The sequence below is a fragment of the Ovis aries genome, chromosome 8 (assembly GCF_016772045.2).
Source record: "Ovis aries strain OAR_USU_Benz2616 breed Rambouillet chromosome 8, ARS-UI_Ramb_v3.0, whole genome shotgun sequence".
NCBI lineage: Eukaryota > Metazoa > Chordata > Mammalia > Artiodactyla > Bovidae > Ovis > Ovis aries.
In genome coordinates this window covers 75,535,333-75,555,392 of record NC_056061.1, presented here as the reverse complement: position 1 = coordinate 75,555,392, position 20,060 = coordinate 75,535,333, and the positions used below count along the sequence as shown (strand labels likewise).

Below are 20,060 nucleotides of genomic sequence, written 5' to 3'. Positions count from 1 at the left end.
TAAACAATTTAGTGTATTCTGACCTTCCCCGCCTGCTCCAAGCATTATAACAATGACATTTCTTAGGAGAGAACTTTAAACTGTGGATGGTTTGTTATTTGCAGCAAAAACTCTTCAGAAAATGTCAGAAAGGTTGCATACTTAGGAGACTGTTTCCATTCTAAGTAGGGCAGAGAGCAGGGAACCACGGTGGACAGCCTGGTGGCAGTGGCAGAGAAAGTAGCAGACAGCCCCTAGGCTCACTCTGGCAGGAAGCTGACCCCTATGAAGCCCTGTTCCCCATTACACCTCCTCCACCAGCCCAGATCCTGTTCTTCTGACTAACCTGGCTCAACCCTGCATGCCCACCTTCAGGAGCCTCCAGCCATGCTCAGAAGCTTCTGTAATCTTCCTGCTAGCCAAGCGGGGAGTGATTGCTGGTAAGAGAAAAGGGAGGCCCTGAATCCACTGAAGCAGGGCAAGAAGTATTCTCAGATACACACTTAGAGCTTATAATGCCCTGTAACTCTTGGTGTATATGGTAGCTCACGTGCAAATGACCTTCCAGCCATTGTGGTACACCTTCTCCACTTGGCTGCTGAGAGAGAGGACTCCTGGCTTTTCTCCCCCCATGGGCTGCTCCTTCCCAGTATCCTGGGCTGGGTCTTTCCCACATCCATTCTTTAAGCTGGGATGCCCCAGGATCTACCTTCCTGCCTTTTCTCTGTCCACACTTTCTCTGTAAGCAGTCTTACCTAGCCCCAAGATTGCAAACGCCACAGGCTTGCTGAGAGTTTCCAGGTGTTCAGCTCCTCCCCAGAACTCTGTCCCAAACACTAGATTCACATGCCCAATGTGTTCCTGGCATCACCACTGAAAGCTGCGATGCCTTTTCAAGATCCAGCCTGACCATGGACTCCTAACTTCTCATCCTTGCTAATCTGCTTCTCTCCCTTAATGCCAAATGCACTAGGATGTTCAGGCTAATATTCTTGACTCCATCATTTACCCTTTTCTTTCCGATGCCCCACAAGTAAGCTGTCCATAAACCTCAGTGGGCCCACGCTCGGCAGACATCCAACTGTGGTCCACCAATTCTGCACCTCCCACCCTATCATCTCTCATCTGGACAAACCTCCTACTCACTGATCTCTCTGCCCATAACCATGCTTCTCCAGTGCTGATTCTACAAACAGAAGCCAGAGCAGTTCTGTTCCTGTGCAAATCATGGCACTCCCAGCTTCAAACCCCTCCAGTGGCTTTCCATCACATGCAGAGCAAAGCCAAGGTCCTAATTGGGACCTATGTCCTGAGGTCCTTTCCTCCATTCACCTCCCAGCTGAACAAGGGAGAGACTGCTTTGAAGACAACCCAGTGGGCAGTACTGGTCTCACATAAAGAATGGTCTCGCCTGGAACCTCTCCAATGTCCCCAGCCACTGTGGCTGGGGAGAGGCTATCTGAATAAGTATCCTTCATTTTTACTTATATAAAATTATTTTTTTTTATGATTGCAGACATCTCAAAAGATCCTGAAAAAAAAAAAAAAACCAGGAAAGTATAAATACAATAAAAATCAAAGTGTCAAAGAGCCAAAAGATAACTATTATTAGCATTACTATTTTGATCTAATTTCCTGCCTTTCTATTCTATGCTGTATCGACATTTTTCAAAAAGTAGATTATTCTATGCTGATTTGATCTTCCTCTTTCTTACATGTCTTAAACATTTATCATCAATAATATCTTGGGAAATTTTAATTATATACAGTAGTCCCTTGGATGAATATATCATCAATTACTCAGTTCTTCATTGTTGCAAATTTAGGTTGTTTATTGCAGCAATATAAAAGCTTGCACATAATCTGGTGTACAGAAAGGTTTATTTCTTTAGGGTATAATCTTGAAAATAGAATTACTAGGTAAAAGGGTATGAACATTTGAGGCCTGATACACATGGTCAAATGGCAGGAACACACATTACATTCCAAGCAGCAATATGTCCCTGAGCTCAACCTTTATCTCCAGTTATGCCAAGTTCGTACTACCTGGATGTACTAACATTGTCACAAGCCAGGAACGGGTCTGAGGAATCCTACCCTTGTGTCCAAGCCAGCGCCCTGGCCAGTTCCTCCACCATGACCCACATCAGTCCAGTTTCCCAGGCTAGAAACCTCAGTTTTTCCCTCTCTATCAATCTCTCAGCAGGTCTCCCTGCACCCCCAGCATGTGGGCACATGCACGTGTGCACACACATACACATGCGCTTTCTCTTGGGGGGGCTTCTCCATTTCCATTGCTTTCCAGCCCCTCTGAGGCCTCATCACCTGCACACGGGTGGTGGTTCCATCACCACTTGTCACCACTGGACAGAACTTCTTCACTGTATGTGCCTGTGAATCAACCGGGGATATTGTTACAGCGAAGACTGCTATTCTACAGAATAATACAATGGTTACACAATCATCCTGTCCTCTCTGCTAGATTATAGGGCCATGAGTAGTAGGGGCAGAATATTAACCAACTCTGTCGATCTAGATGAATTCAAGCCCAAGTCTCTCTGACTGAATCAAGTTAATACCTAATCTAGGTAGAGAGGGTATAACATAGCAGGGCAGGGACAGGTATGTGTGTGTGTGTGTTTTCCTACTTACATACCATCCCTAAAACAAATGTCCATTTGCTAAGGACTCTTTGAAAGTTGATCTCAAAGGAATCTAAAGAGAAACCAGGACTGAAGTGCTATGTGTGAAAGCTGCTACTTTTATGCTATTCTTCAGGCAAAGGGTTTTCTGCTAGGTCAACATGCCTTTTGAAGTTTACACCAAGAAAAATATACACAAATTAAATGGCAGTGGCAATTTACAGTAAAACAGAAAATCCTGCTCAGAGAAGAAAACAACCTGAAACATATTACATTTCAAACCTCTGAAAGTGGGAGTTCAAATGCCTAAATCATGGCTTCATCACTCAGCTATACTACAGAAACAGCATCCCTTCAGACAATCATTCCAATATTACCAAATCTTGAAAACATTTACTTTGGGTTCACTCTGTTTCCCATATGGTGGACATAAGACTAGTTAAATGTGCAAGAGTGATCCTACACCAGAACAGGTTCTATTTAAAAATCCCTTTACCATGTAGTTACAAGGATATCATTAAAATAAATATTAATGGAGGCCTATATCTGTTCGTAAAACATGGAATAAAGCCTGCATTCCGTTAAACTCCCTGCACGGTGCAGAGCAACATGTCTGGAAGGCAAAAAAGCAGCGATTGTTTGTCATTATCTGTGTAATCTAGGATTTAAGTTCCTGATGATGGCAGATGGTTATAAATTTCTCCAGCAATGCTCAAGGCAACAGTGCCGATGAAATCTTCTCTGACTGTGGCAAGCGTATGTTGACACAGATATTTATATTCAGTTTGCCAGGCAGGACACATGTATATCCAATTTTGTTAACCCTGTAATCCTAATAAACAAAATCAATGTGCCAATGTTGGATTTTTCAGGTATGTAGTAATTTTCTTAACTTTATACTTGCAGACTAGACTAGTAGGGATTTTTCCTTTTAAAGATGAAGATCCCCCCAAAAGAAAAAAAGTGCAGTTTCCCAGAAGGAAACCAGATGTTTAAGTTTTCTTCTCAAAAATGATGTTAGTGGTTTTTTTTTTTTTTTTAAGACTATCGTTATTTTTAAGTTCAAGTTTCTTTCTCTTCACTCCTGAAATTTGCACCACAATAATCTGTTGAAATGTTCACTCTTCTTAATGGAAGAAATCATGGTAAACTTACTTTTGAACAAAGAAAAAATTTCAATTTGGATCAGAGATTGTTGCCACATTAGCAAGATTCAGGGGTAGTGAGAACTATGTCCTTCATTCTCTCATAAGTGAGAGTCATTTCAAAGCCAATTTTGTAGCTTCTAATACAGCTCAGGGAGAAAAATGATTAAAAATTTTCTTTCTATCACTGTCCGTCTCAACAACGCCTTTCAAGACATGTGTTTTTCATTCTTCAAACAAATATTTTGTCCAGAATTTGACATGGTATAAACAAACATTTCTGTCCATGGACTTCCTGATTTAACTTGTGCTATCACATCTCTGCTTTCAAACTGTGATGTTGGAGAAGACTCTTGAGAATCCCTTGAACAGCAAGGAGATCAAATCATCAATCCTAATGGAAATCAGTTCTGAATATTGACTGGAAGGACTGATGCCGAAGCTGAAGCTCCAACACTTTGGCCACCTGATTCCAAGAACTGATTTGATGGAAAAGACCTTGATGCTGGGAAAGACTGAAGGCAGAAGGAGAAGGGGGCAACAGAGGATGAGATGGCTGGATGGCATCACCAACTCAATGGACATGAGTTTGAGCAAGCTCCAGAAGATGGTAAAAGACAGAGAAGCCTGGCGTGCTACAGTCCATGGGATCACAGAGTCAGATTTGACTTAGTGACTGAACAACAATAGTCACACCTCTGGAAACAAGATTTCGGATAAACTCTTTCCTTGATCTATGATGAGAGAACTGCAGAGGCTAGTCAGTGGTTTTCCATCTTCCCTGCCTCTCAAAGTGTCCATTCACTACAAAGCATGGCTTATTTGCTTCTTTTCATTCATAAGCTTTCCTGAGTTTCACAGTTGAGGGCAAAGACATTTAACTTTAAATAATTTTTTATAGCTGTGATGTAAATTGAGGATAAACATGCCACACACACACACACACACACACACACACACACACAGAGGATTTCAGGATAAAACTTGAACTATTCCTAATACTTATGGGATATTGTTCCTCAAGCATACTATCCAAAGGGCTTGACTTCTTTGATGTTGTGCCTTTGAGCTTTTTGAAATGGAATTTTTAACGACCTATTCAAAGGTTTATTTACCTTAGATATATACCATAATACATGGCTGGTGTCATAGGTGAATCTTAATAACGTAGAAACAAATAGCTTCCCTTCCGAAAAAAAAAAAAAAACTTGCCCACAGAGTATGTCTGAGCCCCGGGAGGTCTGAAGCGGTGTTAGGTAACCCAGGAAGGAACAGCAGCTATGGGAGCTTTCCCTTCACTCAAGAGCACCAGGCAATGAACAGAACTGACCTCCCAGTGTCCTTCACAGACGGAAACACACGGGAGATCAAAACCGACTTCTGATCACAAGGACTTGGACGGATCTTTCAAGGCCAGCATGTTCAAGCCTTAGCCTTCAGGAAAGACCACACTGAAACTTAGCCAGGATATGGAACCGTGAACCTTTGCCTGAAGACCTCTGCAGAGGATAACACCCTGTCTCTGGGAAAATGTGCAGTGTTTCTATACACCCTTCCTTCCTGGAAATACAATGTGGGCCTTTTTTTTGGTCTTTATTTAATGAACTGCAAGCGTTTTCATATATATTTTAGACAATAAAACCCATGTACGGTTTATGCTGCAGGTACTTTCTCTCAATCTGTCCCTTTCATGGTATCTTTTGCAGTGTTTTAAATCACTCTTGCAACTTTTTTTGTGGTTGTTGAATTGTTTGAAAGTAAGACACAGATATCTCTCCCCATCCCTCTGGGTTTCATCATGCATCCGCCCAAAGTGGCACTTTCTATACATTCACAATCCATGAAAATTAAGAGTTCCATAACACCATCTCATACCCAGTCCAAGTTCAAAGTTAACTAGTTGTCTTTTATGGACTCAATCATATCTCCCCCAAATTTATATGTTGAAATCTGAACCCCCAAAAACCTAAGGGGACTGTATTTGGAGATAGGGGCTTTCAAGAGGCAAGTAGATTAAAATGAGGTCATTAGGGTGGGTCCTAATCCAATATGACTCTTGTCCTTGTAAGATAAGGAAATTTGGAGAGACATACACAGATGAAACAGCATGTGAAGTTACAGGGGAAAGATGACCATCTACAAACCAAGGAGAAAGGCCTCAGGATGAAACTGGCGCCAACAACATCTTGATCTTGGACTTCCATGAGAAGATTAATTTCTTGTGTTTAAGGGCGCTTAGTCTGTGATGCTTTGCTATAGCAGCCCAAGCAAACTGATACACTCTCCTAAGATTATGCTACATTTTTGGGATATATAACTCAGTCAAGGCTCACTCACTATATTTGGTTGTTATGGAAAAATTATGGGCTTTTATTTCAGACAAACTTGATTTCATATAGGCATTTCCTCCTTGGTGTAAGCAAGTTCCTTATTTCTGGGCTTCCATTTCCTGGATGGAGACTACAGCTAACCTTGTCTGATGCTGTTGAAGTTAGGCTGCTTGTGGTGATGGCCAAAAAAGAAAACAAAACTATGAAGAGTGACTGGGCACAGAAAGCTTTCAGTAAATGTCCCTCCCAATTCCCCAATTTCTGTGTGAAGTAAGGATGAAGCCCTGATGACTACACCTGTTAGAATGATGAGGATGATAACAGACCTTCTGGCTTTTTTTGCACAAACTAAAATTGTCCTGGCTGAATTTTTTCAAAGAGACTGTCTCTCAGTAGTCATGTCACCAGGCCCTACATAGTATGGAAGACCTTTACCCATGGAGAGTTGCAATCCAAATGGAAGTGAATTAAATCATTTGATTCACAATGGAAGGCAACATCTGAGCACTTTGGAGATGAACTTATTCACCACAGTAGCTCTGTGAGGTGGGGACTGTTTTCTCCTGACAGAACATAGCAAAGAGTAAAATTCAGGGGATGGGGAGGGAGGCAGGGTTTTGAGCAGGGGACCCTTGGGATGGGGTGGGGGACAGGACCCCAAAGACAAGGAGCAGGATGGTCCCAAGTCCCAGGCACCACAACATAGGACTTCAAACAGGACAGTAATGGGGGAAAGAGTGGGAAGAAGAAGCTGGGGTTTTCTCATAGGGGCCAAGTGAGAATCTGCAGTAAATTCTCTAAGCATGGGCAATTTCTTGGGGTTTCCACATGGGACATACTCTCTGGGGCAATGCCTGCTGCCTCCCTAAAGAGGAAGGAAACCCAGACCTTCCTACTCCTCCACAGAGGGCTCTCGTGGGACATCAGTGCTTCTCAAGCTACTTTTACTTTCTTCAACGTGACTGAGGCTCCCCAAATGCCTCAGTTTATGGTTATAAATTCTAATATTGAACATATTAGAAACTAAAACTTTAAAAAGTTCAAAATATGTAGTAATTATAAAAGAGACACTGTAAACCCATGGCAAGTTCATATGTCACATTTTAATGAAAAATAAGAAACACAAGCTGGAATCAAGATTGCCGGGAGAAATATCAATAACCTCAGATATGCAGATGACACCACCCTTATGGCAGAAAGTGAAGAGGAGCTAGAAAGCCTCTTGATGAAAGTGAAAGAGGAGAGGGAAAAAGTTGGCTTAAAGCTCAACATTCAGAAAACGAAGATCATGGCTTCCGGTCCCATCACTTCATGGGAAATAGACGGGGAAACAGTGGAAACAGTGTCAGACTTTATTTTTTTGGGCTCCAAAATCACTGCAGATGGTGATTGCAGCCATGAAATTAAAAGACGCTTACTCCTTGGAAGAAAAGTTATGACCAACCTAGATAGCATATTCAAAAGCAGGGACATTACTTTGCCGACTAATGTCCGTTTAGTCAAGGCTATGGTTTTTCCTGTGGTCATGTATGGATGTGAGAGTTGGACTGTGAAGAAGGCTGAGCGCTGAAGAATTGATGCTTTTGAACTGTGGTGTTGGAGAAGACTCTTGAGAGTCCCTTGGACTGCAAGGAGATCCAACCAGGCCATTGTGAAGGAGATCAGCCCTGTGATTTCTTTGGAGGGAATGATGCTGAAGCTGAAAGTCCAGTACTTTGGCCACCTCATGCAAAGAGTTGACTCATTGGAAAAGACTCTGATGCTGGGAGGGATTGGGGGCAGTAGGAGAAAGGGACGACCGAGGATGAGATGGCTGGATGGCATCACAGACTCGATGGACATGAGTCTGAGTGAACTCCGGGAGATGGTGATGAACAGGGAGGCCTGGCATGCTGCAATTCATGGGGTCGCAAAGAGTCAGACACGACTGAGCGACTGAACTGAACTGAACTGAAGTCTCTTGAATGTCTGGCTTTACTGAAGACAGCTGGGTTCTCACATCTCCCTCTGCACTCTGTCTCTTGCGCTCTCATATGCCGTGGCATCTTTGGAAAACACTGCTGCAGCCTCAGGAGAGAAGTGAGGGAAAAGGCAAACAGGGTCTTAGTATTCCTATAAAAATAGTTTTGGCCTCATGGACCCATGAAAGGGTCTTCGGGACCCATACTGGCACTCTGGACCATACTTGAAAGAGTGCTAGAGTCTAAGGAAGCTATGCTTAGTCGCTCAGTCATGTCCAACTCTTTGCCATCCCATGGGTCGTAATCCACCAGACTCCTCTGGCCATGGGATTCTCTAGGCAAGAATACTGGAGTAGGTTGCCCTTTCCTACTCCAGGGAAAGATGCTATAATTTTATTCGGGTATTTATTTTTGACTGTGCTGGGTCTTCGCTGCTGTGTGAGCTTTTCTCTAGATGCAGAGAGCAGGGGTTACTCTCTAGCTGCGGTGCGTGGGCTTCTCATTGTGGTGGCTTCTCTTGTTGAGGAGCACGGGCTTTATAGCACAGGCTAATGTGGTGCATGGTCTTAGCTGCTCCACAGCATGTGGGAATCTTCCTGGATCGGGGATTCAACCCACATCTCCTGCACTGGTGGATTCTTTACCACTGAGCCATCAGGGAAGCCCCATCCTAATTTTTAAAGAGAGGGGGATAGGGGAAATGTAGCTAAGACTGAAACCCCATGAGTCCTGCTCATTCTTTTTACTGAAGAATGTTTAAATTGGTGCCTATATCCTCCCAGAGTACTACCAAAGATGGTATTGATGTTGGCCCATGGGCAGGAGCTCTCACAAAACTATGTAATGCTCTCCCCCCTTGCAAGGTTATTTAACTTGCAAAGTGGGGAAAAAGGCAAAAAAAATAAAAAAAAACCCTGCCCATCTGTTTTCCTCTTTGCAGCTGCACCTGTGTGGTTTAAGGCATGATAACATCAAATGTGACTTCAGGGCTACTTGATGAATTACACTAGGTAGGGCGAGGCCAAGGAAAAGAGAAGCGAAACTTCAAGAACATGTCCCTGACATACAGGATACCTAACAAATGACAGAAGTGGCCTCAGCAAGCTGAATCACTCATTTCCTACAGAAAAACAACAAAAGATGCTAATTAAGACTCCGTATCTATTGGCCACAAGAGGAAGTGCCACCTCCTCTTTGTTGAGAGGCTGAAACAATGCAGCTGACAAGGTCTTCATCCTTAGGAGGGGGAGGGTGCTACGATACAATTCGCTGGTTTTTAGGCACTTCGGAGGGACTGAAGCAAACAATTGTTGATTTCTTTTTTCAATTCAAGGGAAAAGCTTCTGACTTCCTGTGGTGGTAAAACCCCATGTGCAGGTCTGTGACAGTGAAGCTTCACTAACATAGCCTTTGGACACATCTTCCTGTAACAAACCTGTCCGGACGGGGTGAGAGGGGAGAGTCTCGTGGACTCTACTCCAGGGAGAGGCGAGCTAGTGAGGGGCAAGTGTCTCTGTGGTGGGTCCAACTGAGTTACCTGGTTCAAAAACAGCGGTCCAGAGAAGCCTGGGATGGAGGGTCAGGGTCGGGGAAGAATTCTTGAAACAGCTCAATGCTTTCTGAGAAATTAAGATGTTCTGGTACCAAAGACTGCCCCACGGAGGTGGGGTGAGCTGAGGCGACAGGACACAGGATGGCTGCCCCACCATGCTGCCCCCACAGCAGAACTGGCTTCAGTTCCTTCAAGTTTTGCCATTTCCAAAGAAGTCTGTCACTGGGCATGCTTCCTGTTTGTCTCTGTACATAGAATGCTGTGCTGTGCTAAGTCGCGTCAGTCGTGTTCGACTCTTTGCGACCCCATGGACTGTAGGCTGCTGGGCTCCTCTGTCTATGGGATTCTCCAGGCAAGAATACTGGAGTGGATTGCCACGTCCTTTTCCAGGGGATCTTCCCAGCCCAGGGAGCGAACCTGCCTCTCTCACGTCCTCTGCCTTGGCTGGTGTGTTCTTTCCTACTAAAGCCGCCTGGAAAGCCCCTGAACACAGAATAACAAACTATTATTCTCTGTCTTGGGGCTAAAGCCAGTCATCATTCAGCATATGGAATAGTGCTTTATATACAGATAATAAATGTTCATATAACAGTTTTGCTTTTAAAGAGATTCATTCATTTGACAGAAGTTTCTTGCCTGGAAAATTCCATGGACAGAGGAGCTTGGTGGGCTATAGTCCAGGGAGGTCTCAGAGTCAGACACAGCTGAGCGGCTGAGCAGGTGCACACAACATATACATACACGTCTGACAGCGTCACAGTATGCCATTCTCATCTGGCTTTTGGCTTCCTTCCACCTGGTATAACGTGAAGTGCAGGCTGGCACAACCAAGCAGATCCAGAGATGGACAGAGTTCTCAGGGGAAAGAATCATGTGAGGCACCAGTAAGGGAAAGAAAGGCTCAAACATGAGTTGCATTCAAAGTCAAGATCAACCGCACTAACGGCACAACTGGATTCAAGCGCAAGGTGATAAGGCATCACCCCCACAACCACGTAGTGAATGGGAGGTTGTACCAGGGGTGAGATGTCAGCCAGAGGGAACCCACCATAAGGGAAGGAGGACAAGATGTGCAGCATGAATGATTACAACGTGTATTTTGATAGCACTCATATTTAGAGACTTTAAGTAGGTTATTATGGGCCCTATTAGTGCTCAATACCACCCTGTGTAGTGGTATTTCCAACAGCATTTCCCAGTTTTCAAACTGGGATCTCATGTTGTTTAAACTGATTTGCACAACAAAACCCTGTGAGGCTAGCGTACTAAGAGGATTTCATTTGACAAAGGGGGAAGCTGAGGTCCTTCTCTTACTGTGGCCTGGGGCGGGGGCGGGGAGGGGGGCGGTCAGAAGAGGAGCAGCTCTCTGTCCTGACATTCTGGAACACAGTCTCCTGGCATAACTGCTAGATACTTACTAGATATAAGCTAGATACTTATATCATTACTGTACATACTAGAGCTGCCATTTGAGGACTCATATTTGCCAGGCATTGTTCTAAGCCCATTACAAGCACTAACTCCATCACCCTTTGAAACAACTCTAGGAGCCAGTTACTATTATTAAATGCATCTTAACATTGGCAAACTAAAGCCCAGAAACTGAAGTCAGGGACATTGGAGATTCATTCCAAGAAAGAGAAGCTGGATTTTTTCTTCCTTACAGAGAACAGAATAAACAGCAGAGTTTTATTTTCTCCTTCTGGCTCTCACTTTTAACATCCACAGATGAGATGGGCCTGGGCAACAGTAAGAGAAAGTGACCACCCTTCCAATCCAAGTTCCTTCTCTACCCTGTAACCCTGGCCTGACTCTTCTTCATTGCACTGGTCATTCTTGATAACATTTCACTTTACTTGTTGATATCTATTGCCTGCAGAGAATGCAGACTGAAGGAGGGCAGGTCCTCTGTTTTGTTCACCCTTGTATCCTAAGTGCCGACATGGCAAATAAAGGATGCCTGGCATAGAACAGGCAGGCACAGACATTTACTGAATGAACACACACACACACACACACACACACATACTCCTCATTACAGCAGAAGTCTAGACAACTTAAAAAAAAAAAAAGCTTAGTCAGTCAAAAAGATCTGGCAATTTAAAAGATAAGCAAAACAGAACACACAATTGGCCCTTTTCACCCTCACTTGGATTAAGAGGGTGTGGAGTGCCCGATGGTCAGAGAGGGAGTGACAGTGTTTATACAGAGCCCTGCCCCGCTTGCATAAATACTGCAGGGGTCTGGGGGGACAAAGGACAGGCCAGGAGGCTGCAGCAATCTCTTGAGGGATGGGGACCTGCCAGATCTGGCCTAGGTGTGGCCGGGAACAGGCAGAGCTGGGCAGGCCACTGAGTCAAGGTGTCTTCCTGCGGCAGGAACACGAACAGGCTGCCTAGCATTTGGGGCTTCCTCTCCATGGCCAGGCTACAGCTTTAAGGAGTCCGGGTTTAGAACTCTTTCTAATGAACCAACTGGAATTTATCTTTTTCTTTCTCTTCATGCATGCGAACATCCCTTTTAAAAAGGCAATAAAATGATCAAAATATACACAATAAAATAAACAGCAAGAATAAACACAAAGGCAAAAATAAATACACTAAAAATATAAAGATGGTTGTGTGACTGTGACCAAATAAACATGGAATTTATACAGAAGACTCAGCAGCCTAAATGTCAGTGTTAATCTCAATACGACAGTCTACATGTGTTAACACAACAGAAATACCCCCTTAACTCAAAACACATCTTTCGAAAAAGAAATCAATTTACGCCAAACACTACAAGCAGTCCAAGCAGCAAATGGGTGTTTTTCTGAGCCTTGGGTCTCTGGAGCTGTGGGCAGTGTGAAGTGGGAGGGAGGAAAAAAAAAGAACATTTCTTCCTTCATGTCTGATGCAACAAAGCATCTAGAAGCAAGTATTTTACCTCTCTGCCTGCTCCATACATGGAGAAGGAAATGGCAACCCACTCCAGTACTCTTCCCTGGAGAACTCCATGGACAGAGGAGCCTGGTGGGCCACAGTCCACAGGGTTCCAAGGAGTTGGACATGACTGAGCGACTAACACAACACTGCTCCATACAAGCCACCCTTGGGTCCTCAAAGGCTCCCTGTCCCAAATTGACTTCCTTTCTACTTCATCATCCACTCCCTTAGTAGAGAGGGTCTCGGTGGATATTGGGAATAAAGCTGAACTAGTTTAATAGTAATGAATATTAATTAACACTGAGTTAATTCAAATGAAAATGTGTCGGAAGAATAGGTCTACCATTACAATCCTCCATGAGTCTCTCAGGGAGCATGGGTTCTGAGGTCTTCTGCTTGCTAAGCTGTGTGATGGCTCTGAGCAAGTACAAAGGTGGAGAAAGCTGGAAAACTCTTGGTGAGGGCAGAAGAGGGGAGACTGGGAAAGAACATGACCACACTTGATGGCGAAGACTCTTGAGAGTCCCATGGATTGCAAGGAGATCAAACCAGTCCATCCTAAAGGAAACCAACCCTGAATATTCAGTGGAAGGACTGATGCTGAAGCTGAAGCTGAAGCTCCAATCCTTTGGCTCTGAAGGAACTCCAATCTTTCACATTCTTCCTGATGCGAAGAGCTGACTTATTGGGAAAGACCCTGATGCTGGGAAAGATTGAGGGAAGGAGGAGAAGGGGGCAACAGGGGATGAGATGGTTGGTTGGCATCACCAGCTCAATGGACGTGAGTATGAGCAAACTGTTGGAGATAGTGAAGGAGAGGGAAGCCTGGCATGCTGCAGTCCATGGGGTTGCAAAGAGTCTGAGTTAGCTACTGAACAATAACAGGGTTAGAGGACAGGTGGGATAGACCACTGAACAGAAGTGCTAAGGCTATGCAGAGGGACCCTGAGCACAGAGTAGAGATGACCTTTGAACCACCTCCCATCATATCTTTAACCAACATGGATCTCTCAATAGATAGAATTTTGAGAGAAATCATCATTTGAGTCAAAAGGTCCAGGCTCTGTCCCCAAAACAAGTCTAAACTATTTTCACTCTCCACAGTTTTTTCCCTTGTTTTTCTTTCCTTTTTTTCTTTTTGTGGCCATGCCCCAGGCCTTGTGGGATTTTAGTTCCCTGACCAGGGATCGAACCCACACCCTCAGCGGTGAAAGCACAGAGTCTTAACCACTGAACCACCAGAGAAGTCCCCTCTTTCCTCATTTTCTGCTGCTACTCCCGTCACCCCAAGTACATAAAAAGCCAGGGGGTAACCAGAGAGAGATCTCCAGCAATGGCTGGGCAGGGGCTACTCCACCTTTTGGACTGAAATTATCCTTAGTAACTTGGAGACCCCCTGTACTCAGTACCTAAATGCATTTGGCCCATATATGGAGGGAAATCGCCACTGCTTTTCAAAATATGTTTCATCAGGTAAAAACCTCTCAGATGTGCGCTCTCAGGTCACTCCCAATGCTTCTGTGCATCGCGAGGCCTGACGCTCTCCTACTCAATGCTCCGTTCCTTAGCATCTCACAAGAGCCAGCTATTAAATTTCAGGAATTTCGTGAGCCAGTTGTTAAAGTCATCATTAAAATGTAAATAATGTAATCAAAATTAAACAAAATGCCTTAGAAACAAAAATAGACATTGCTCAAACTCTTCACTTCTTATTTTACTGTCATCTATGCTCTTGAGGCTGTTGACATCTGTTTTCCCTATATGATCGAAATAGCATATTAATGACTAAAAATGTCATGGTATTAAACATTTCTCTCCAACTCTGAAAGTAGTCACAGCAGGAATATTTACACCATGGAAGCTGGCAAACACTACAAATCTGGGCTTTTATTTGTTCTCTTTATGTCTAAGAAAGTGATGGAGAAAATGCAAATACTCTAGAACATAGAAGGGAGTTACATCTGGAGCTGTTATACCGTTAAAAAAAAAAAAAAAAAAAGGCACCAAAAGTGAGGAAATATTCATCCAGCATTCAGTTCAGCAGAGGAGTATTATGTCATTGACAAACAGCAAGAAGCTCTGACATACATCTTCATGGTTTCACTTTTGTCATATTAATGTCAAAGAAAATATCTAACAATATTCATGTTGAGGCTAAATTCACTTATTAATAGGTTGGTTATGAATATAAGAGGCTCAGCAAACATCAATAAAAACATTCTATGAGAATCAGTTTTTATTGTTATTTGCAAATTGTGTGCTATACATCCCTTATGACAGTACAATTTATCTAAATTATATGCATGTATGTGTATATGTATGTCTCCTGTGTGAACACACACACACCCACACAGAGCCACCAAACCTCAAAGGTCGTTAAACATTCACCAACTCACACCATATTCACTTTCTATCACCCTTTCAAACCTGTTCCCACACCCCAGGCCCTTCTCAAAACAATGCTTGCTGATATGCCCATCAATAAACTGCAATCATTTGTCTGTCAAATGTCCTCAGAGAATGGAAGGAAATCCTTTGCATTTATAAACCCTGGTGAGCGGTCTGCTGCTTGGCCTCACAAGGGCTCTCTCACCAGTTGGCAGCTTTATTCTCCACTCACCATCAGCATCACCGTTCTTAATTTTCTTGGGCAGCTCCAGTTAGACCCAAACTGAGTTCTTTGGGAAATGCTGCCAGGGAGACTTAGAGTTCTGTATTACCAAGGCTTCCTATTAACCAACAGGCTTCTTCTGAAATTCCCCAGCAATCTAAGTAGTTAAAACACTTCTGAAGCACAAGCTTATATTGCCGCACTAGTAATTAACTGGTTAATTACTTCTCAACAATTTACTTTTAAACCTCACTACGACATCAAGTCTGATTTTGGAATTCCAATAGAAGACAATTCCGTTGACTCAACTGGAGAATAAAAGCGCTGTCTTAGCAAAAACTTTTTGAAAAGGAAGTCTCTTAATTCTTCCCTGGGCCACCGTGAAAACAAGTGTGATTAAAGTGATTGTAGTTCTTCAAACTCAGTGAAGCATAAGGGATTCTATAATCTTCACCAGTAGCATACCACCAAATGCGTGTTTTTTTTAAACTTAACAAACCCTCCGACTCAGGATACCCTGTTAGAAAGGATTTCCTGTAATTCTCTGGGAACATGCAATAGAGGAAAACTCACTCAATCTAAATTTCTGAAAAATATATAATTTAACCCAATTACACTTCTTCAAATTTTTAATCTTGGTTAAAAAAAAAATGTTATCCAATGTCTTGATTTTCCTTCTAATCCTCTCACTGAGGTTTCAATCATTCCTCCCTCAATTTAGGTCTTACTTCTAGAACTTTGCATTGACCATTTTTTTTCCTATCATAGTAGCTTGAGAATATTGCAACTTCAATCATCTCTTGGATTTTAATTCAGTGCAAATATGGAGTCCTTCAAGCAATTCTCTGACTAGGACACCTCTTTGACAGAAATGCAAGTTCTTACAAGACACTAAGCTGAAGGAGGCAAGTCGACCAGATCAGTTTTCAGCTGCTTCCTGACATCACCACGAATGACTGACATCCCATGACGATTAACATCTTTAGCAGTTTCCTCTTCACAAGAGACCGCTTCTGACTTTAAGTTAGTAAACAGCCCTTGCCAGGATGAACTGTTTGATGGAAATGCCCAGTTGTTAATCAAACACCAGCATCTAATTTATCTGTAATGAAGTGGAGCATCCCGCCAGATGTTAAACATTGTCTTTTTTCCCCTTTAGAGAAGATGCCCCAATAGTTGCTTGAATGCTTGGGTGGCTGTCATGGGCCAAGATTTGCAAGGTACTCAAGCAGTAGAGTTCAGAGACCCCAGCTGTTGACTTTCCTTTCCTCTGCCATTTTCCTTTTCTCCTATCAAGAAAGTTGCACCCCAACTAGCCACTAGGAGAAAAGAGTCTTCTTCAATAATGCAATCCTCAGTCTTAACTAGATACACTTGTCCCTCAGTAACTTCGGAGGGCTGGTTTCAGGAGGTCCCTGTAGATGCCCAAATTCCCAGATGCTCAAGTCCCTTGTATAAAACAGTGCAGTACATTTAATATTGTCATTCCTCCCTATCCATATGTTTTGAATCCATAGGTTTTGCATCCTCAGATTTAACCAGCCAACCTCGATCCTTGGTTGGGTGGATCCGCAGATACAACACCTGGGGATACAGAAGCCATAATAAAGATGACATTTCTCAGGGCAATGAGATAGAAGGAGCTTGGGTACCCACGAGCAGAGAGATACCTACTAGCCTCGGACCTCCTCAGACCTGTGAGTCCCATGTGCCCCTCTCCCCCTCACTTGCAGTGGAATCCAGTCCTAACTCATACACCAAGTATACTATGAGCATGAGATCTGAAGCCAGTCTGTTGGGCACTGATCCAATGCTGCCATTGATCTGCTGAATGTCTTTGGACACCTTACCTGTTTTTACACCTCAGCTTCTTTATGGGCTTCCCAGCTGACTCAGTGGTAAGATTCTACCTGCCAATGCCGAAGACTCAGGAGATGCAGGTTTGATCCCTGGGTCAGGAAGATTCCCTGGAGGAGGAAAGGGCTACCCACTCCAGTATTCTTGCCTGGGAAGTCCCACGGACAGAGGAGCCTGGTGGGCTACAGTCCACAGGGTTGCAAAGAGTCAGACACGAGTGAATGTGCAGCCATTTCCTCATTTATGAAACGGGAATGACCGCATGTATTCAAAGTGCTTGTGAGCACAAAATGAATAAATACATGCAAAGCCTCCAGAACATTGCCTGAACTAGTCAGGACTCCTTGATACAACAGGGAACTATAAGACAGGAGGCAAATGGGAACCAGAGGTAAAGCCTCAAAACCATTACCCTTGCCTTCTCATTCTCTCCATACTTGATCCCAGATACCCTGCCCCTTCCAGTCTCCTTGGTCCTTATTTAGAATTCCCCTCTAGTCATATAGCAGACTGCTCCCTGCAACCCCTCTTCAATCTGTTTCCTCTCACAAAAAAAATTCTAGCCTCTATAAATTTCTATTTATATAATTTTTCCTATTGTGAGAATTTGAGCATGCAAATAGAGGGCTTCCCAGGTGGTGCTAGTGGTAAGAACCCACCTGCCAATGCAGGAGACATAAGAGATGGGGGTTAGATCCCTGGGTCGGGAAGATCCCCCTGGAATAGGAGATGGCAACCCACTCCAGCGTTCTTGCCTGGAGAATTCCATGGACAGAGGAGCCTGGAGGGCTACCGTCCATAAGGTCACAAAGAGTTGGACACGACTGAAGCGACTGAGCATACATGCAAGGACGTGCATATGACCAGACTTCCAGTGAGGAGATCTGGAAAGAAGAAGGAGGGGACGCTTAAAGCAGATGACGGCTTTTAGAGGGGCGAAGGAGGCCAAGCCAGAGCAAACAGAACTCTGCAGGGACTTGGGGGCTGGCTGGACAGGTGGGGACCCAGACATGTCACAGAGAAAAGGGCTCAAGGGTGTATGTTCAGGTACAAAGCTATCAGATTTAGAGCTAACACTTTGGAACCCTCCGTGCTGTGGAGAGGCACTGAACTTTGCTTGAGGTTATAGGTTATCCAAAGCTTTATTCACCTCAAATTCCAGGCTAATCTGCCTCAGAGCAAGGTGCGGCCTTGGAAACAGGCAATTACTTCAAATCATAAAGTCGAGATGGTGCTTCCATATGTCAGACCAATGATGGAGAGGAAGACCAATCTTGCAACTAAAACTACTATGAGAAGTGATTTACCAATGTGTTACTGATAAGACCGGTTGTTACTTCAGAATGTATGAGGGTGCCCCATGTGCCTGACAGTAATCTTAATGGGACAGGCATCTAAAGTGTTACCCCATCATTCTTTCAGAGGTTGGTAGAAACAGAGATCTAATTCTGGAAATGTGACACAACCATCTACAGTGCCAGGAGGGCACAAAACCTGATTTTTATGGAACTGTTTTTGTCTAGTGTTTACTCAGAAGAGAAGGTAGAACTTGAGGGCGTTTGGTTTTTTTTGGCCTTATTAGAAGTTGTTCAGTTGCTAAGTCGCATCCAATTCTCTGCGACCCCATGAACTGTAGCATACCAGGCTCCCTTGTCCTTTACCATCTCCCTGAGTTTGCTCAAACTCATGTCCATTGAGTCTGTGTCACCATTAGAAGACCCTCAAAGGTTGCATGGAGGCAAGGGCTTACCAAGTGGATGTCAGCCCTCCCCAGGCCTCCCTGCCCTTGTGTCCATACTCTCCCTCTTCCTGTCCAGATGGTGCTTTGGGTTTTCTCACTGTTGTTCTTGTCCACTGTGCAGTGGGAAAGCAGTATTTTGGTTTTACTTCTGAACAATCCTACTGCCCTTTTGAGGGCCAATTTAAAGAGCTTCAACTTCTAATAATAGTCCCTTGGACTGCAAGGAGATCAAACCAGTCAATCCTAAAGGAACTCAAATCTGAATATTTACTAGAAGCTGAAGCTGAATATTCACTGGATGCTGAAGCTGAAGCTCCAATATTTTGGTCACCTGTTGTCAAGAGCATCATATTGGGAAAGGAATACATCAAGGTTGAATATTGTCACCCTGCTTATTTCACTTATATGCTCAGTACATCATGCGAATTGCCAGGCTGGATGAAGCACAAGCTGGAAACAAGACTGCCAGGAGAAATATCAATAACCTCAGATATACAGATGACACCACCCTTATGGCAGAAAGTGAAGAGGAACTAAAGAACATCTTGATGAAGGTGAAAGCGAAGAGTGAAAAGGCTGGCTTAAAACTCAGTATTCAAAAAATGAAGATCATGGCATCCAGTCCCATCACTTCATGGGAAATAGATGGGGAAACATGGAAACTGTGACAGATTTTATTTTCTTGGGCTCCAAAATCACTGCAGATGGTGACAGCAGCCTTGAAATTAAAAGGCGTTTGCTCCTTGGAAGAAAAGTTATGACCAACCTAGACAGCATATTAAAGAGCAGAAACATTACCTTGCCAACAAAAGTCCATCTAGTTAAAGCTATGGTTTTCCCAGTAGTCATGTATGTATGTGAGAGCTGGGCCATAAAGAAATCTGAGTGCTGAAGAACTGATGCTTTTGAACTGCGGTGTTGGAGAAGACTCCTTAGATTCCCTTCTATAGCAAGGAGATCAAACCAGTCAATCCTAAAGGAAATCAATCCTAAATATTAATTAGAAGGACTGGGGCTGAAGCTCCAACACTTTGTCTACCCGATGCGAACTGACTCGTTAGAAAAGACCCTGATGCTGGGAAAGATTGAAGGCAGGAGGAGAAGGGGGCGACAAAAGATGAGATGGTTGGACAGCATCACCGATTCAATGGACATGAGTCTGAGCAAACTCCAGGAGATGGTGAAGGACAGAGGGGCCTGGCATGCTGCAATCCATGAGATTGCAAAGAGTCGGACACAACTAAGCGACCGAACAACAAGGCGGGGGAGGGGACACATGGGGAAATAGGTGAAACAAGATTGGCAAAATGTTTAT

General features: G+C 43.7%; 1 protein-coding gene across 2 annotated transcripts in view; it reads right to left on the bottom strand.

The window, feature by feature from the left end:
- Positions 1-20,060, bottom strand: part of PLEKHG1 (pleckstrin homology and RhoGEF domain containing G1) — a 254,209-nt gene that overhangs the window by 217,554 nt on the left and 16,595 nt on the right. The gene's annotated exons all lie outside the window — the stretch shown is intronic.